The sequence below is a fragment of the Dipodomys spectabilis genome, unplaced genomic scaffold (genome assembly GCF_019054845.1).
Source record: "Dipodomys spectabilis isolate Male_0828 unplaced genomic scaffold, ASM1905484v1 ptg000373l, whole genome shotgun sequence".
Lineage (NCBI taxonomy): Eukaryota > Metazoa > Chordata > Mammalia > Rodentia > Heteromyidae > Dipodomys > Dipodomys spectabilis.
Window position 1 is genome coordinate 3,208,196 of NW_024871050.1, and position 17,605 is coordinate 3,225,800.

At 40.2% G+C, this 17,605-nt stretch overlaps 1 long non-coding RNA gene and 1 pseudogene across 2 annotated transcripts; one reads left to right on the forward strand and one right to left on the reverse strand.

The window, feature by feature from the left end:
- Positions 1 to 1,938: 1,938 nt before the first annotated feature.
- Positions 1,939 to 15,753, forward strand: LOC122096459. The gene is made up of 3 exons (XR_006145303.1): positions 1,939 to 1,950; positions 7,026 to 7,028; positions 15,669 to 15,753. It is a non-coding gene; the product is annotated as an uncharacterized LOC122096459 (long non-coding RNA).
- Positions 15,754 to 16,301: 548 nt separating this feature from the next.
- On the reverse strand, positions 16,302 to 17,397 carry LOC122096440 (annotated as a pseudogene). The gene has a single exon (XR_006145300.1). The product of XR_006145300.1 is annotated as a beta-centractin-like (transcript).
- Between the last annotated feature and the right edge of the window lie 208 nt (positions 17,398 to 17,605).

Below are 17,605 nucleotides of genomic sequence, written 5' to 3' on the forward strand. Positions count from 1 at the left end.
CATACACACACACACACACACACACACACACACACACACACACACACACACACACACACACACACACACACAAAAGGCAAACAAACAAAAAAACCATAGACTTGTATTTCCTCCACTAAAATATGTATGATGCGTAACACGGCACTTTGGACTTTTTTTTGACTGTCCGCACTGAGAACAAAATAGCTAAGTCTAATCTTATGTCTGCAAATTTTGATGCAATTTTTCTGACAATGACAAACTCATCAAGTTTGTCTATTATCTGATGAAGAAAACACTTGCTTCAAGGTGAGTTGCTACTATACTAGATATAATTTTGAGATGTTCTTTCTGGAAAATACCACTTTATAATATGTAAGTCTAACAGGAGTTACATTTCCTTCTTCTACCTGAAATTTTTTTTGTTCTTTTCTGATTACAAAAATAATAGATGAATGCAGAAAAGTCAAGCAATGACTGATTTCCTAATCAATGTCAGCATTTTGGTAAGCATCCTTTCTGATATTGCTAAGGTATCTTGTTTTATCTACTCTATGCATGCATTTGTGTATATGGATGTATAGACTATGCAGATATATGTACGTATATACAAAGGTACATTTGTATATGTACATATATGTATGTGTGAGTATATACACTAATATACACATATAATGGATATCTGTAAATTTAATGTAAACAGTATCATGTTCTTTTGTACTTTGGGTTTTTACTTGGTAATTTACCATGCAGGCTTTCTTTCTTTTAACAAGTATTAAATTCTACTTAATAACAGCAGAGCAACTCATTGTATATATTACCAGAATTTAATTCCCAACTGGTAGCCATTGGATTTTTCCAATTTATTATTCATCAAGGAGTAAATTAATATTCTTGTACATATACCTTTACCTCATGAGCCTATTTATTAATAAAGTAGATAAAATGTGGAAGGCTCACCCATATTATTGGTTTGCTTTTCAAAAATGTTAAAAATTTTTTTTTTACTACTTTCAATTGTTCCTGACAACATTGAACAATATAAAATAGACTTTTCAGTCCATTGACTTCAAAGTCTACTCAAAATTAGTATGCAGTATGTAAATTCTGGTAAACCTGTCAAATATTCTTAATGAACAGATTAAAACAGATGTGATACAAATGATTAGTAAGCGAAACACGTCTTTTCAGCTGTTTGTCAACAAGCTGGAAAATCTTCTGTTACTTTCAGATCCACCATGCCTTAATTGTAGTAATTACTTGATTTTCGACTTGTGTTCTCTGGTGTCTTTTAAATTAAAGTGTTAGCTCTCTGAAGATAACAACTGCACAACAACCCAAAGGACCATGGTTGTGTTTGTCCCTCAATGAACTTTGTATATGAAGAAAGAACGACACGATTTTCCATTTGCTTCTCTCCCTTCAGCAGCTGCCACTTTCCTTCTTTTCCTTAGCTTTTTAAATAGGAGCATAATATTTGCCCAGGACAAATAAAAACAGATTAGAAATTTGGAAGGTAGCATTATGTAATGGGTGTTAAGGCAGCTTGATTTAACTTCTTGCTCTTCCATTTATTAGACCTACGAACCTGGACAAATTGATGAACTCTACTATGTCCTAATTCTGTTGTAAAATGATGATAATTGATTTTATTAGATATTCATTATATTTATCATTATATTTATTAGATACTCGTTTTAATGTGTGTGTACATGGTTGGCTTGTGGGCATAATAACTTTCAAATTAAACAGCCTTCCTGTTTTGTGGGCATAATAACTTTCAAATTAAAGCCAACAAGAAGCTTAAAGTTAATAGGGATTAGTGGCTAAGATTTCAACAAAATCAATTTAGAACATAGATCAATTGATAAAAATTAGGTTTTTATGTTAATAGAAGTTAATAGAATTATAATCCCTTTTTACAACTAGTTAATAGTAGTAATAATAAAACAAAACAGAGAGGTGCTTGTAGTATTGAACTAGAGGAAGAATGGGATTGAGCTATAGGAACCATAAGAACATTTTATTAGGGTAAAATATGACTTCAGTCTGTAGCCTAACGCACCACATTATACAACTCCAGGAAATAAAAAACAAAAAATAAAAATGTGGAAGTTGAACTCTAGTAACCTTTGTTCTTTTCCAACTAGCAATCAACCTTTCATAATGACAACCTTCTTAAGCCCTTTCAACTAGACTTGCCTTTCTGCACTACAGCATATGTGCCTGAGCTTATTTTCCACATTAAAATAAGAGTCGTAAAAATGTGGAAATATCTTGTGGGTTTGATCACTAAGTTTGGAGAAGGTTTCTGCATTCACGGCTGGAGACAACTCAGGGAAAGGCACTGGCACCTGGGAAGCCTATTTTCGATGCTCACTTCCTGCCACCCACATTTCTTGTACATCAAGCCTCTTAGTCACAGCCAGTACCCTTCTGCAAACATGTAGAGCAAAAGATGTTGCACATAATAAACACTTTCAAATTTGGGTCAAAGGGAGTTCTCTTTGAAAGGCAGAATTTTAAAAAAATTATTTTATTATTTTATTTTTATTAATAATAAGTTTTTTTATTGGGAAAATACAGTACAGAGCAGTTACAATTACATGAGCAAGGTAATGAGTACATTTCTTATCAAGCATTGTTTTTCCCCTTTTTTCCTTTGTTTTTCCCTTACCATCCCTGCCCTCCCATCTCCATGACTACACTCCCCCCCCCCCTCTTTTCTATACAAGGGGGGAGTCATTGTGACATTTCCATACATATGTATCCCAATCAAACCCCATTTATCATGTTTTCTTACCACATTTCCTAAAACAATTTCAACAGGTTTTATTACTCTGTTTTCACACATGCAAATAAATTGCTTAGACCATAGTCATCTTCATCACCCTCTTCATTAATTCTCCCTATTCCCACTGGTTCCCACACCTCCAACAGAGCTGATTTTACTTCCCTGTCATTTTTTTTTTTTAAAGTATGTACTAATTATACCAAGGGATTTCACTATGGTATTTCAGACATGAATCTATTTTGTTCAGAATAATTTTTGTTGCTTTTTCTTCCTCCACCCCAAATCTCCAATTGATCAGCAGCTTTCATTGAGATTCCGTGTGTGAAAGGCAGAATGTTTAAAAAGATGAGCCAAATGTGTAGTTTGAGGAAGCAGGAAAACATCCTCTACCCTGAAAGCAAAAGTACATTTCTCCCCTTTCCTCTAAGGAAGCGAGATCCTCATTTATTTATTTATTTATTTTTGTTCAAGACTCAGCAGAAACACAATGCTTCATTTTAAAATGCCACATTACAACAAAGAACAGCACTATACTTTCTGTGGGGATGAAGTGCTTCACTTGGCTGGAAGCCAGCTCAGCTCAGTGTCATTCAGCACTTCTGCAACTTCTGACACTGGCAAATACCTTCATGTTTATGCATTCTGTGTTCTTTCAGGAAGCATTTTTAAAACAGTTTTTAACAGCATGTCATTAGATACGGCAGTTAGATTGTGCATGTGACCAGATGTCTTATGCCTGGTGGAAAATTGGGATAGTCCATCAGGCCCTGTAAGTTAAGATGCCACCCACTTCCGAGGTCAGAACTCACATAAAATCAGTTTAGGGCCCACAGGGCCATTTTGGTTCTTTTGTCATAGGAAACCTATAATTGTAAAATTCCTCCTGGATTTTCATCATTCACATGGACCTAAATAATATTCCCTTGTCTTATTTTGGTTACACGAAATTCAGTCGTTCTTGATGTGTTAACGAAGTTCTAGTCGGTCAAGTAAACATGGTTGGGGACATGGCTAAGATCTAAAGCTAAGGCCACTTCATAATTTTTGTCTATTAAAAAAAAAAAGAGATTAAAAAATTTAAAGCCGCACATCCCCGTGTCTGTCCCTTGTTACCATGGTGGACTTTTACCCTGGGAGGCTATAAATGTTTTCTACTCCTTACTTCCCGCAGGGGAACAACCTGAACATTCCATGTAACAGTCACCACCCTTGTGGACAGGCTCCATGACCCACGTGCTGAAGTCCTCAAGCATGCTGGGAGAAGGGAGGGGGAGGATCTCTTCCAAGGAGCACAGCTTTGCGGCAGGCCTTCCTTGGAACAGCAAACTGAGCCTAGCAAGTTAGAGTCATCTCCTTCAGCAATCCGGCATGACAAACTCACTGCAACTGCTTTCAAATGCTTCCCTCCTTGTTCTTAGGAAATGAGAGGCCTGGAGGAAAGACTGTTTACTCATACACTTACTGACTACAAGTGCAAACATTTACTAGGAGCTGTCTAAGGGCGTGATATGGTGCTTATACTTCCCACATTGTCTCTCTTCCTCCTTACAGTGACCATACCGAAGACGAAAGTCAACTTAAAGGAGGCAAGGAAACTTGGTCAAAGTCATATAATATAAGAGACAAAGCTGGGGCTGCATCTTTGTGAGATGCCAGGCCCAAGCTTTTAGCTATACTGCCTCCCTGAGTTAAAACATATTTTATCTTGATCTCTAACACTGTAAGCAAACAAACAAACCCAGAAATTAGAAACAAGGTGTATAGTAGATACTAGGGATAATATTATATAATATAAGCATTATATAATACTATGCATGTTTGTCACATTTATGTTGCATTATTCGATTATTAGGTTAACTATAACTAGGTTACATTTAATGTAACTAGGTTAAATGTAACAAAACTAGGATACCAGCTAGGCTCAAGCATTTTCAAACTATCTGATCTCTAAATTAGGAATAGAATTATCTCTTTCTGTTGGCTTCTCTCTGTCACTGGTTTTCTGAAGTGATCATTTGTTTTGCTTGAACAGTTGTTACTGAGAAACAGCAGCTGCAAGAAACAATTCATGTCATTACTTTCTTTCAGCTCTCTTTTTTCCCTCCCTACAACCTCTGATCCTGGCAAAAGCTGTTAGTTTGGATGAAGATGATTGACAAGGATGGGAAGCTCTTATACTTAATTCTCTTTTAAAATCTATTGAAGCAAAAACTTCTCCAATGACCCCTGACAAGGATTTTGTCATCATCCTCTGGTTCAGACAGAAACCTTCATAGAACAACAACAACAAAATGTGAAAAAACCCCAACAACACAAAACAGTCATTGCCAATAAAATTGTTGAGAGCTAAAAGGCAGAGAAACATTTGCATTTGAGGTACTATGATGCCTGTTTTTTTTTTTTTTTTTTTTTTTTTTGACACTCTAAGGGATAGTTTCTCTTTAAAGCATAGCTAGAGCAAAGAATGCGTCCGAGATTATATAATATCCTCTGATAGTGACATCAGATTTAGGGTTGGCTTACTTTTCCTTGCCTACTCACTTCTGAAAATTGCCTCTGGGATGCAGAGTCCATCCTTAAATATAGCCTTCCCCTTACTCCATATTTCATGTGAAGGTATATTCTCAGATGCCTGAAATCAGAATAAATCTCTCACTGTTCTCCAGGTCCTCCATGAGGAAGTTTCTAGCTTCCTGTTAGAGGCTGTGTTTGTAGCACACTTTCAAGTCTATACTTATTGGCAATTCAAATAAAGGGCTTAAAGGAGTCAAGGTGATACCACCATCTCTAGTATGATAAGGCAATGTCTACTAGTGTCCATGTGCTTGTCAGTACCCTGTGTGTTTGAGAGTACTCTAGTTTATTGCTGCCCCCTTAATGCTTTATATGACCATGGAATAGTGTTTACATGATTCAGAAAGCACACAATTGTTCTTTGCTGCTGGTTTGTCATGATGCTACCTTTTAAATCTGATAGACTTAATTCTAGCAGTATTTATACTCAGTTGCTGCAAAAATAAATTTTATCTTGTAAAAATTTTATTTTGTAAAGTGAATGGGGTGCTATGCTGTAAAGTGTACTATTTGAAAACCATTTTGACTTACATCTGAAAAGTAAATCACAATAAACCACAGAAATACATCTGATGGTGCTTGCTCAATTGATGGCTCTACGGACACTTGAGAGGTGACTAACTCCCTGTGGGGGTCCCTATGCTAGGTTGCCTTTCCAGTTAGTGACACTCAGAGTTGACTGCTTTGGGCGACATTTAGACATGAGATAGCTTGGTAAAGCCTGGGTAATGTCCAAGAATTTCAGTGGATAGTCAGTTGGTTTAGTCTGAACATGTACAAACAGCATTCAGTATATGTTGGTAAAACCTAGCACTTCTTTGGTATTAGGGGATCAGGTTAGCAAGTGCTTCTTTGCATATAGAGAAGCTGGTGGCATTATCCCTCCATGCTCAGAATTCCACACGTGCATCCAGGGAGATTAGGCACATCTATTATGCTCACACACACACTAAGTAGAAATTTGGCTGAGAACTTACTTTCTCTTTTCCTTAAAGAAAATGTCTGAAATTAATTCTTTTAAAACACCATGGAATCATGGAAGTAATTATAGAGCAAAAGAAAGAATCATGAACTAGGGGTACTGTGGAAATAATCTGAGTTCAGCCATTAAGCCAGTGCATGATTTTGGGTGGACCAATTTCCTCAGCTGCAAAACCAGAATCAAGCCATGGGATCTTTAACTGAGTGATTGGAATCCCCATAATGGCTCATTTGAGTTCACTTCCCCTTTAACTGAGCCTGATCAAATCTTCTTCTGTTTTCAGAATCCACACACTTGTCAAAGATATGCTATACTATATCTTCAAATAACTTACGCTTTATTAAACACATGGAATTCATTTTTCTCCAGTATCTTAGTGTCATAGGCAAATAAATGCAAATCCTGAGTAGGTTTGAGGAATGGACTAATGAGAGACAAGAAGAATAAAATCTAGCAATTTATTCAGTAAGCCTGTGCCCAATGTTTATGTGCAATGTGAATAGAGCATAGCAATTTGATTCAATATTTACCCAAGGTCTATCACACCTAACATAGATTCTAGTCTCTGGGGATAAAACAGTGAATAAGATAGGTCATTGCTTGGTCACCACTCACATTTTAGTGAGAGGGCAAAAGATAAACAAGAGCAAATAAATAAGAAAGACATAATAAAGATAACAGAGAGGAAGGGACTAGAGGGTGAGTGGAGTGAGGAGGGAAATGCTAATTCATCATGGATACATAATAAAAGACTTTGTGTGTGTGTGTGTGTGTGTGTGTGTGTGTGTGTGTGTGTGTGTGTGTGTGTGTGTCAGTTCGGGGGACTTGAACTTTGGACCTGGGCACTGTCCCTTAGATTTTTTGTTCAAGGCTGATGCTCTTATCACTTGAGCCACACCTCCACTCTCAGATTTTTGATGGCTAGAGACAAAAGTCTCAATGAAATTTCATACCTGGTCTAACTTTAAACTGAGATCCTTCTATCTCAACCTCCTGATGTGAGCCACTGGCACCCAGCTAATCAAGGACTTTTGATAAAACAACCTCTAAACAGAGAAATGGTGGGCCATGTGTGTCTCTGTGTCAGTTGAATTCCAGATTAAAGAATATCAAAGGCACAGACCCAAGGGGACATCTGGATGGGCATGTTTAAGAACAACAAGAAGGCCATTGTGGCTGCACTGAAGTAAACCAAGGAGGCTCTAGTAGATAATACTAAAGGGGTAGAGGAAAATCATGTGGTTCCTCATAACCACTGTAAGAATTTGGCTTCTATTCTGAGCAAGAAGCATCCTCTGGGGAGTCTTGAGCAGAAGAGTTAAAGGATAAAGCTTGTATTTAGGTAATGTGCAAGGGACAGTGTGGGAGAGAGAGTATGTAGGAGGTTATTCTTGTAATCCAAGTTAGAAATCATCATGATCTACAGCAGGGTGGTGGTGGTGGCACTGATGAAGAAATAGTCAAATTCTGTACATATTTTGAGATAAAATTGATATGATTTGCTTCTGGACTGAATGTGGAGTGTGAAAGGAAGAAAACTGTCAAAGACAACTTTAAGACATTTGCTACTTGGTGCCCAGAGAAAGGCTACTTCTCCGGGCATCATTGTTAGCTGGGTGGGATTATGGGAACAGGAATGGGGACTCAGCAGGCAGGACATGTCCAGAGGGGATTTAGGTGGCTTGTTTTTCAGTGCATAATGACAAAGTGTACTGGTTTGACTTAACTAACTTGGTGTCCAGGGACTATCATGACTTTTGGGAAGCCTCAAACCAAGCATTTCCCCTGAAACCCTGAAGGCATTTCTGTTTGCTTCTGCTCAAGAATCAGAAGGCTACAGAGGAGGGCTAGGGAAGAGAGATCTGTTTGCCAACAGCTGGGAGGGGAATCCCTTTCTTGTAAAGAGTAAGGGCCAGTTTGAAATTTGCAATATGATGGAGGTCTGATTGTTTACGAATCTCTGCAACGGTTAGAATTAGGTTGGCTGAGCTGAAAGGAGAGATGTTTAGATAATAATTGGGAGTTATTATTTGCACAACAAAAAACCAATTGGAAATAATGCATGTATTGAAAAATCAGAGCTTAAGTGTATATGCAATAGAGATTCAGGTATAGCCTATCAAAATTTATTGGTGTCTACTTTGTGAATATTGCTGACTACTATGAGAGATGGAGGAAGAGCAAAACACAGTTCCTGTGCTCAAGAGTTTATCAATAAGAATGACAATGTGTGTAGTAGTACAAAAATGAAAACTCCTTTATAGGCACTATGTGGGTTGATTGTATGAATAGTCCATTCCTGTTACTACAGCCTTTGCCCTGTACCTTTGTGGTTCCCTTCTACTCTGACTCTGGCCTCATTTGGATAACTTGTTTTGATGTGTGGATAGAAGCAGAGGCTTGGAAAGCACACATATTTCCTCTGTACTTCTCTATGTTTACGGATGTGTTTTCTTTTTCCTTTCTTCCTTGTGGTGGGAACATGCCAGGCTAACCTTCTGCAGATGTGCAAGAGGCATGTGGCGAAGATCCAAGGCCAGCCTAAATCCACTGACAGCCAGACAGCCCTGGAACATGGAGGAAGCTCAGTCAGGAGGGGCAGAAAGGTTTCCCTAGCACACAGTAGGACTTCAGATGCATTAAGTGATCCAGTTCAGACCAGAAGAGCTTTCCAGTCGATCCTAGATTCATGAGCAAGAGTTAATGGCTACTGTTTTAAGCAGAGGTTTTGGGATAGTTTTAAAAATAGGGCTCTTTGCAATGTCATTCCTGCCTGCTCTACAGCTTCCTGTCCCCCACCCCAATGCACTTCATGTTTCAGGTTTACCTGTACTTCTGAAATTGTCTTCACTTGGGCTGGGAAGGTGGCTCAGTGGTAGAGTGCTTGCCTTGCAAGCCGGAGGCCCTGGGTTCGATTCCTCAGCACCACATAAGCAAAAAGATAAAAGCCGGAAGTGGCGCTGTGGCTTGAGTGGTAGAGTGCTAGCCTTGAGCTGAAGAGCTGAGGGACAGCGCCCAGGCCCAGAGTTCAGGCCCCACGACCGGACCCAAAAAAAAAAAAAAAAAGAAAAGAAATTGTCTTCACTTGGTCTCTGCCTAGACAACTATCCTTCTTTTTAAGGCTCAGCTCTGGTGCTTCTTCTCTGAAAAGTTATTCTGAATCTACAGGCTGCTTGTGCTCCTTCCCTGAACGTCTTTGGCAGAAGGTACATACGTCATTATAGTGTAGTATGTTAAGTGTTCTCTTTCTACTATACAGAAACTTTTGGACAGCAGGAATTGTACATTCTCTCTCTCTCTCTCTCTCTCTCTCTCTCTCTCGCTCTCTCTCTCTCTTGTTTATTTTTGAACTGGGAGTCTTGCTGTCTAGCCTAGATTGACTTTCAATTCATGATATTTCTACTTCAATCTCTATAGTGTTGGAATTATAGCCATGAGTCACTGTACTCAGCCCAGGATTTCTGTATCTTGAATATGGTCTTTGATACACAATAGGATCTCCACAACAATTGTATTTTTTGATATTGAGTGTCATGAAAAAGAAGAAATTACTAAGTTAATGGGAAAGGCTTCATAGAAGAGGCAGAACTTGAAACTCTCCTTAGTTTTAATGCGTAGACAGGGTTTGAAAAATGAGACAAACATTTCAGAAGGGCAAAGTGGCACTTCTATGGTATCACTGTATTACAGAATTCAAGACAGGTACAGTCAGAGATGGCTCTTTTGTAGGGGGGGGGTCATGAATAGCATGGTATTTGGACTATATTTGGCTGTGGAGTGATACTGCAGAAAACTGTATTTTTAAAGATTGCTTTGGAAGGATTGTAGAATATACAATGGGGGTAAGGAAAGGAAAAGATGGTACATGTAAACCTATCCCTTGACTCCTGGGAAAATTCAGACAAAAGGCAATGGTGACAATGGGAATGTGTAAGAATACATAGGACCCAATAACAAAATGTGGGAATTGCAAAAGAGGATATAATTGAAGATGACCACCATATTTTTTTCTCCTAGTGCCTGGGAAAAGGAGAACAGGCTGGACTGAGTTTGGATGGACTGGATTTGAGATGTGTGTAGTTGGAGATCCCTAGCAGATTGTAACAAATGTGGACCTGAAGCTCAGGACAGAACTGGCATACATGGAGATATTTTACCTTGAAAAGGACAAGGGCTAGGGAGATTAGAAACCCACAGGAATATCTAGACATCATATCTTTACTCCTAGGACAAGAAAAGAAAGTAGAACCTGCAAAAAGAGACAATGATAAAAGAAATAGGAATCACAGAAGGTGGTAAATAGTCAAGAGCACTTCCTAATAAAGGAATAGAGGGTTATGGGAATGAGGGCTATGGGAATGAGAATTAAAAAAAGGTTAGTGGGTTTGATTGTTCAGATGCTAGTATCTTTGAGAAAAGAATACTTTAGTCTATAGTTATGGTTTATCAAGAATATCACTCTGGATCATCAGCTGCTTGATATGGCATGGCAATGATTAGTTTTAAACTTACCTTAGAGTTCTAAAACTGTTAACGATCTATCTGTCTATCTATGTATCTATGTATCTATCTATGTATTTATGTATCTATGTATCTATCTATCTATCTTTCTTTCTGACTAACTATCTTTAATAGCCTACTTGTTCATATTATTTGAATAAGAAATGTTGATCTATTAACATGTAAAACTAAATTGTAAGTTTTCAGTTTCCTGAAATGTTGGACCCTGGCACTGGGGCCTCATATCTGTAATTCTAGCTGTTCGGGAGGCTCAGATGTGAGGATCACATCTGAGGTCACATCTGAAGTCAATCGAGGTAGAAAAATCTATGAGACTCTTACTCAGCAAAAAGCTGGAGATGGGGGTGTGATTGAGGTGGTAAAACACCAGCCTTGAGCAAAAAATAAATCAGGCAAGGACTCAAAAAAAAAAAGGCTCTGTGTTCAAGCCCCAAGAATAGCATAAAATAGGCAGATAGATAAATAGATAGAGAGATAGAGAGAGAGACATAGATAGATATGGGAAGCCAGATGGATGATATTATCAAATGTTGTTCATCCCTTAATAACCAGTGTTTCTTTCTTTTTTGGGAGGAGGAGGGTGGGTTGTGGGGTTTGAACTTAGGACCTGGGTGTTGCCCCTGAGCTCTTTTGTTCAAGACTAGCTAGCCACTACTTTGAGCTACAGCTCCACTTGCTTTTCTGGTGGTTAATTGGAGATAAGAATCTCCTGGACTTTTCTTTCAGGCTGGCTTTGAAGTGTGATGCTATGATCTCAGCCTCCTGAGTAGCTAGGTTACAGGTGTGAGCCACCAATGCCCAGATACCAGTGTTCTTTTTTTAAATTTTATTTTATTATAAACATGCTGTACAGAGGGGTTACAGTTGCATGAATAAGGCAAAGTATATTTCTTGTTGAGCATTGTTACCCCTCTCTTGTTCCCCCCCCCCAGTGTTTCTTTTTTTTATTTTTTATTATTATTATTTTTTTTTGGGTCCGGTCGTGGGGCCTGAACTCTGGGCCTGGGCGCTGTCCCTCAGCTCTTCAGCTCAAGGCTAGTGCTCTACCACTTGATCCACAGCACCACTTCTGGCTTTTTTCCTTTTTGCTTATATGGTGCTGAGGAATCGAACCCAGGACCTCAGGCATGCAAGGCAAGCGCTCTACCACTGAGCCATCTTCCCAGCACCCCCCTCCCCCAGTGTTTCTTATATGTTCAAATTTTAGGAGAAATAGAAATTTTACTATGATATAGATACAATCACTCATCGAAGCCAGGTGCTAGTAGCTCATGCCTATAATTCTAGCTACTCAGAAGGCTGAGATCTGAAGTTTGCTTGAAGATAACCATGAGTTTCTTATCTCCAATTAACCACCGTAAGGTCACAAGTGGAGCTGTGGCTAAGTGCTAGAGTGCCAGTCTTGAGCACAAAAAGGTAAGGGAGAACACCCAGGGCCTAAGTATAAGCCTCGTACTGGCATCAAAAATAAAGGAAGGAAGGAAGGGAGGAAGAAAGGAAGGAAAGAAGGAAGGGAAAGAAAGAGAAACACACATCCCATTCTTTACATTTTTAGATTGTTTTTCAGTAGTCTTGAGGTTTTCAAGGCCTGCCTTGAAATTTGATCCTCTTAACTCTTCTCCCAACTAGCTGAGAGTATGTGCCCCCAGGCCCAGCCATTGCTCTTTAAGCTTGAGTTCACATTAGTACTTTATAAAATAGAAAAGCATTTCACAGGTAGTATGCCCATAACTGTGTATATAAATACTTAACTGGGCATATAATTAAGTCTACAGTAAATATACATGAAAATATTTGTACTAAATAATAAAAATTTACACATAATTTTAAATGCATTTATCAGAATTTTCCAGTGAAGATCATGATTTTATGACAAGGAATCTCAAAAATTATTTTTGAAGTCCATGTTTATATAAAGAGAGTTGAAATTGGATTTCTTTTTGCTATATTAGTTTAAAGTTTCTCCAGTATTCTTAGGTCTGCTTTTGAAAATGTTTCACTAAAATATTGGGGTGAAAAAAATTACAAACCAGGTTTCAGTAAAGCCAACAGTACAACCATGTCATTGCAACACTAGTCACTATAGCCAAGTTATGAAATCACCGAGATGACTCTCCATAGATGAATGGATTAAGAAAATATGGCATGTATGTATACATATATGTATACCTATATACATATATGTATATAGGTATGCATACACACACACACACACACACACACACACACTGAGAAATTGTATTCATCCATTAGAAATAATACCATTTGTAGAGAAATTGAAAGACTTGGAAAAATTATTAAGTCAGGGATTGAAATACAAAGGTTGCATGGTTTCCTTCTTATATGGAAGCTAGAATTAGCCTATAAACCTATAAGTAAACATGTTGGTTTGTATGCAAATGTGTTAATTGAAATATGGTAGATTCAAGGGAGAACTCAAATAATGTAATTCCTTAGAGAGGCAAAGTGGAAGCCCCACAGAATAAGCACCAGGGAATGGGTACTTGCAAAAGGTCAGAGTGGGACCAAGGGGAGGGGAGTCAATGAATGAAGAGGAGAAGGGGAGAATGCAATCAAGAATTCAATGTGTACACCACGAAATTAGGGGAAAAAGAAAACAAGAAAAGAAAGAAAAAAGAAAAGAGCAAAGAATAGAAAAATTACAAAAAAAGGAAAGTAAGGCAAGGGGTAGGTCGGGAAGGATGAGTAAGAATGTTGAAAGGGATGACACTAATCAAGATGCATTGTATTCATTTATTTATTTTTTTGGGCCTGAACTCTGGGTCTGGGTGCTGTCCCTCAGCTCTTCAGCTCAAGGCTAGCACTCTACCACTTGAGCCACAGCACCACTTCCAGCTTTTTTCTTTTTGCTTATGTGGTGCTGAGGAATCGAACCCAGGGCCTCAGGCCTGCAAGGCAAGCGCTCTACCACTGAGCCACCTTCCCAGCCCAATGCATTGTATTTATAAACTGCTTTGTTAATTAGCAACTCCTTTCTACAACTACTTCAGGATAATAAAAATATTGGTGTGATATATTATTATCATTATTAATTTTTACTGGAGATGTCAAATGTAGAGAGAAAAGTCTAAGGACAAACAGAGCTGTTGCAGGTGGTTGGATATGCTGGAGTTTCTCTCATGTCCTCTTTGTTAGGAAGAGAATCCCTCCTTCATATCTTTCTTCCTCTTTTCCTTCTATGCTGGCACAGGCTGCTGCTGCTGATCTGTGAGGTCAGCCTGGGGAATTGAGGTTGCTTCTCAGAAGGAGAGCTACTTTTATCTCTACTGGACGGCAAACTACCTTGATCTTTTGGGCCATGACCCCTTTTGAGTTCATGATGGTTTCTGGACAAGGAAGAAAAGCAGTCCTTGTGCTCCCAACTGTGGGGTGCTGGGTTTTTGGGGTCCAGTCCATTGCAGATTCCTGAACATCTTACAGATGAGGAAGCCTTCCAAAACCGAATTTTGGTTTGGGTGTCTAAGAATGAGAAGAATTTTCTTTTGAACCTTTTGATTTTTTCCAGATAATTCAAGTGAAATGTCTTTAATACTGGAGTTCTAATAAACAATTTAAAGGCATGCTGACATAGACCTTGTCATTACAGCGATTGCAGAGGCAAGGATCTTGAGTTGGAGGTCCCCTTAGGCACACACAGTAAAACAAAATACAAACAAAAAGGGCTGAGTTGTGGCTACAAGAGTTGAACACATGGCTAGCATGCACAAGGCCCTGGGTTCAATCCTCAGGAACATACACACACAAAGTTGTTCCTGCTTAATCACACCACTCAGGAGTTTGGGACAGAAGGATCATGACTTCAAAGGGCTAGATAATGAGTTCCAGACCAGAAAAATAGAACTTAAGAAAGTTTGATTTCTTGTTGAAGAAATATCTTGATGCCTCAAGCAGATGTCTCAAGTAGCCTTGCTTCTCCAAGTACTGTTACTTAATCTTTTTAACAAACTCTGGATTCTTTGAAGATAAAGCAAAATATAAGCAAAAACAAGAGAGAGGTTTTATTCCCTAGGTGTAGATATGTTGTTTGTTTGTTTGTTTGGTGTGTAGACAGTTTCTTAACTCTATAATGTAACTTTATGAAAATTATTTGTGGGGTGTATATAATTCTTAATAAAAATCCTAAGGAAATCTACCTTACTTCAATAGAAGCTAAGGAGGAAAGAAAGGCAACTTGATGGGGAATTCTCTAGGGTAGATATACTAATGGGTGTGATGTAACTTTCAAAACCAAAATTAGTGTGTTAGTCACTTCAACTATTTCTAAGAGCTGAGACTGAAAGTAATAAAGATTTTTTTCCCCCTTGAATGTTTCCAGGCCTCATCTCCAACTCCTTTAGTTCTTTGGATACCTTCACTACTCCAGTCAACTAAGACTAGCAATTCACTACTCCAGTCAACTAAGACTAGCAAGCCCAATCCTTTCCCCCCATTCCTATATGGAAGGAAGGTGAAGTCCCAATTACAAATGATTCATCCAGATCCTCTGTATGATTGCCACTAATCTAAATTCAGATGAATTATTTTTTCCATAATTATTACTACAATTAATGATTTACAAAAAAAGGTTCTCTTCAAGCAACTGTGTTAAATTATTGTACTTTTCTGGGGGAGAGTGGTAAGGCCTTGGCCACAGTGAAGACCCTTTTCTTGAGAGAGGCAAGAAGGAAATGCTTCCCCCCCCTTGGGTCTGACCCAGGTTAAGTAGATGTCCCTCAACAAATGAAGATGATTAACCCTTTCCCACCCAGGGCACTAGGGTAAAGAAGAGGAGCAACAAGTCAATGAAGCTTTTCAAAGGGGCGAATGTGACAAACCACGAGCTGTGGCTGGCTGTGGCTGTCCGTGGCTCTGATGCTCTGACCCTGGCTCACAAATCCTTGCTGGGAATGTAGGACTGCCCAGTATTCTATTCAGTCCTACACAAAGGCATTTGCCCATCAAGACAAGGGGGAAAGAGTATGCAAAAGGGTCTGAGTGGCCCTTGAGTCAGGAAGAAGAGGTGGCATGAGACACACTGATGTGTGTCACTGTGCCTGCGGGAGAGCTCCTCCTGCAGCCTGCTCCCCAGACAGACCAGACACTGGCCCGGAGTGGGAACTTGTCAGACAAAATGGGGCATCAAGGAGTCTGGTCTTGGAGCTTGGGGAAGTAGCTCTGAGAGTCAGAGCAAGAAGGACAGGCCTAACAGACCCTGCTGAGGGGAATACCTGATACTGGGCTTCTCAATCCCTATGTCCAGCTCTAGACTGCCATCCATGCAGTTAGATGTTACTGTGTATGTGTGTGTGCATGCATGTGGGGGGAGGGCTGCAGGAGAGCACTTCTGTACCACCTGCCCACCGCTCAGGGCATGCAGAAGCCTAAGCTTAGAATGTGAGCCCAGATCTAAAGGGCAAAGGCTCACATTCCCCTTTCTTCCATCCCCTCCAACATGTTCCATCCTCTTTGGGCATTAGAAGGTTTTGCGATGAATAGCACTGACTATCCTCTTCATACTCCTTTTTGGATATCCACATCCTCTTAAAAGTATCCAGGGAGGCCAAGATGGAACCACCGATCCCTGTAGAGTACGACGGTTCCTGAGGAGCTGAGATCTTTATTTTAACGTCCTTATGGACAAGCTTCTTTACTTCACTTAGTAACCGGTCACCGAAGTCTTTGAAAAGTGTTAAGCCACCCGAGAACACAATGTTGGCAAACCGTGTCCGGCGAAGGGCCATGTCCGACTTGTGGATGGCCAAGGCCAGTACTTCATGGAACCCCTCACTGTCATCACCTATCAGATCTGGCTGGAATAGCAGCTCAGGGGCCCGGAAACGTGCAGGGCCCACATCAAGTGTGCTGCCGTCTGGCAAGGTATACTGCACCTTCTCTGTCTCCAAAGCCTCATCCTTCTGTGGGTTGATGGACAGGTAGCAGGCTCGCTCTTTGATGGTCTGGACAACCTCAAACTCAGCCAAGGTGGGAAAGTCGGCCCCTTCCTGGCATAGCAGTGGCCAGTAGCCAGCAGTATCCACTCGCATGATAGAGTGTGGCATGGCAAAGCCCTCGTAGATGGGGACAGCATGAGTGACCCCATCCCCCGAGTCTAAAACCACTCCTGTCGTGCGTCCTGTGGCGTATAGGCTGAGCACGGCTTGCATGGAGATCAACAGAGCTGGCACGTTGAAGAATACCTCTGCAGCTTTCTCCCGGTTCTTACTGGGGTTGAGTGGTTAGAAGAACAGGATGCTCCCCAGAGAAGGTCTGCAGCGGATCCTTGGAATAGACATACTGCCAGATTCGCTCCATGTCATTCCAGTCCCGCCCCACGCCGGGCTCCATGGGGTATCAGATGGCCAGCAGCCCCCGGTGCTCCTCTGCTTCTGATCGGATGAAGCGGTCCCCCTCTAGAGCTCCAGCCATCACCCTCAGGTGCTTAGGCCGCCCAACATAGTTTGGAAAACAGGAATCTGGTCTCCTGCAAAGCTGGCCTTGATCACCTCTGAACCGTGGGCTGACTGGTGACCATGTCGCAGGACTCCATGGCGCGGCCGGCCCTGCCCACGAGGCGGGCAGCAGGAGGCACCGGCGGGCGGGTGGCAGGGCGGACTGGGACCGCCCAGATGAATTATTTTCAACTTGAAGTTCAGATGGCCACCGGAGGATGTTTTGAACTTTTTGTGTATATCCATTTATGTATGTGCTCAAAGTAACTAGTTGAGTGTCTATAAACCCTTAAATGCTGTGGTGAT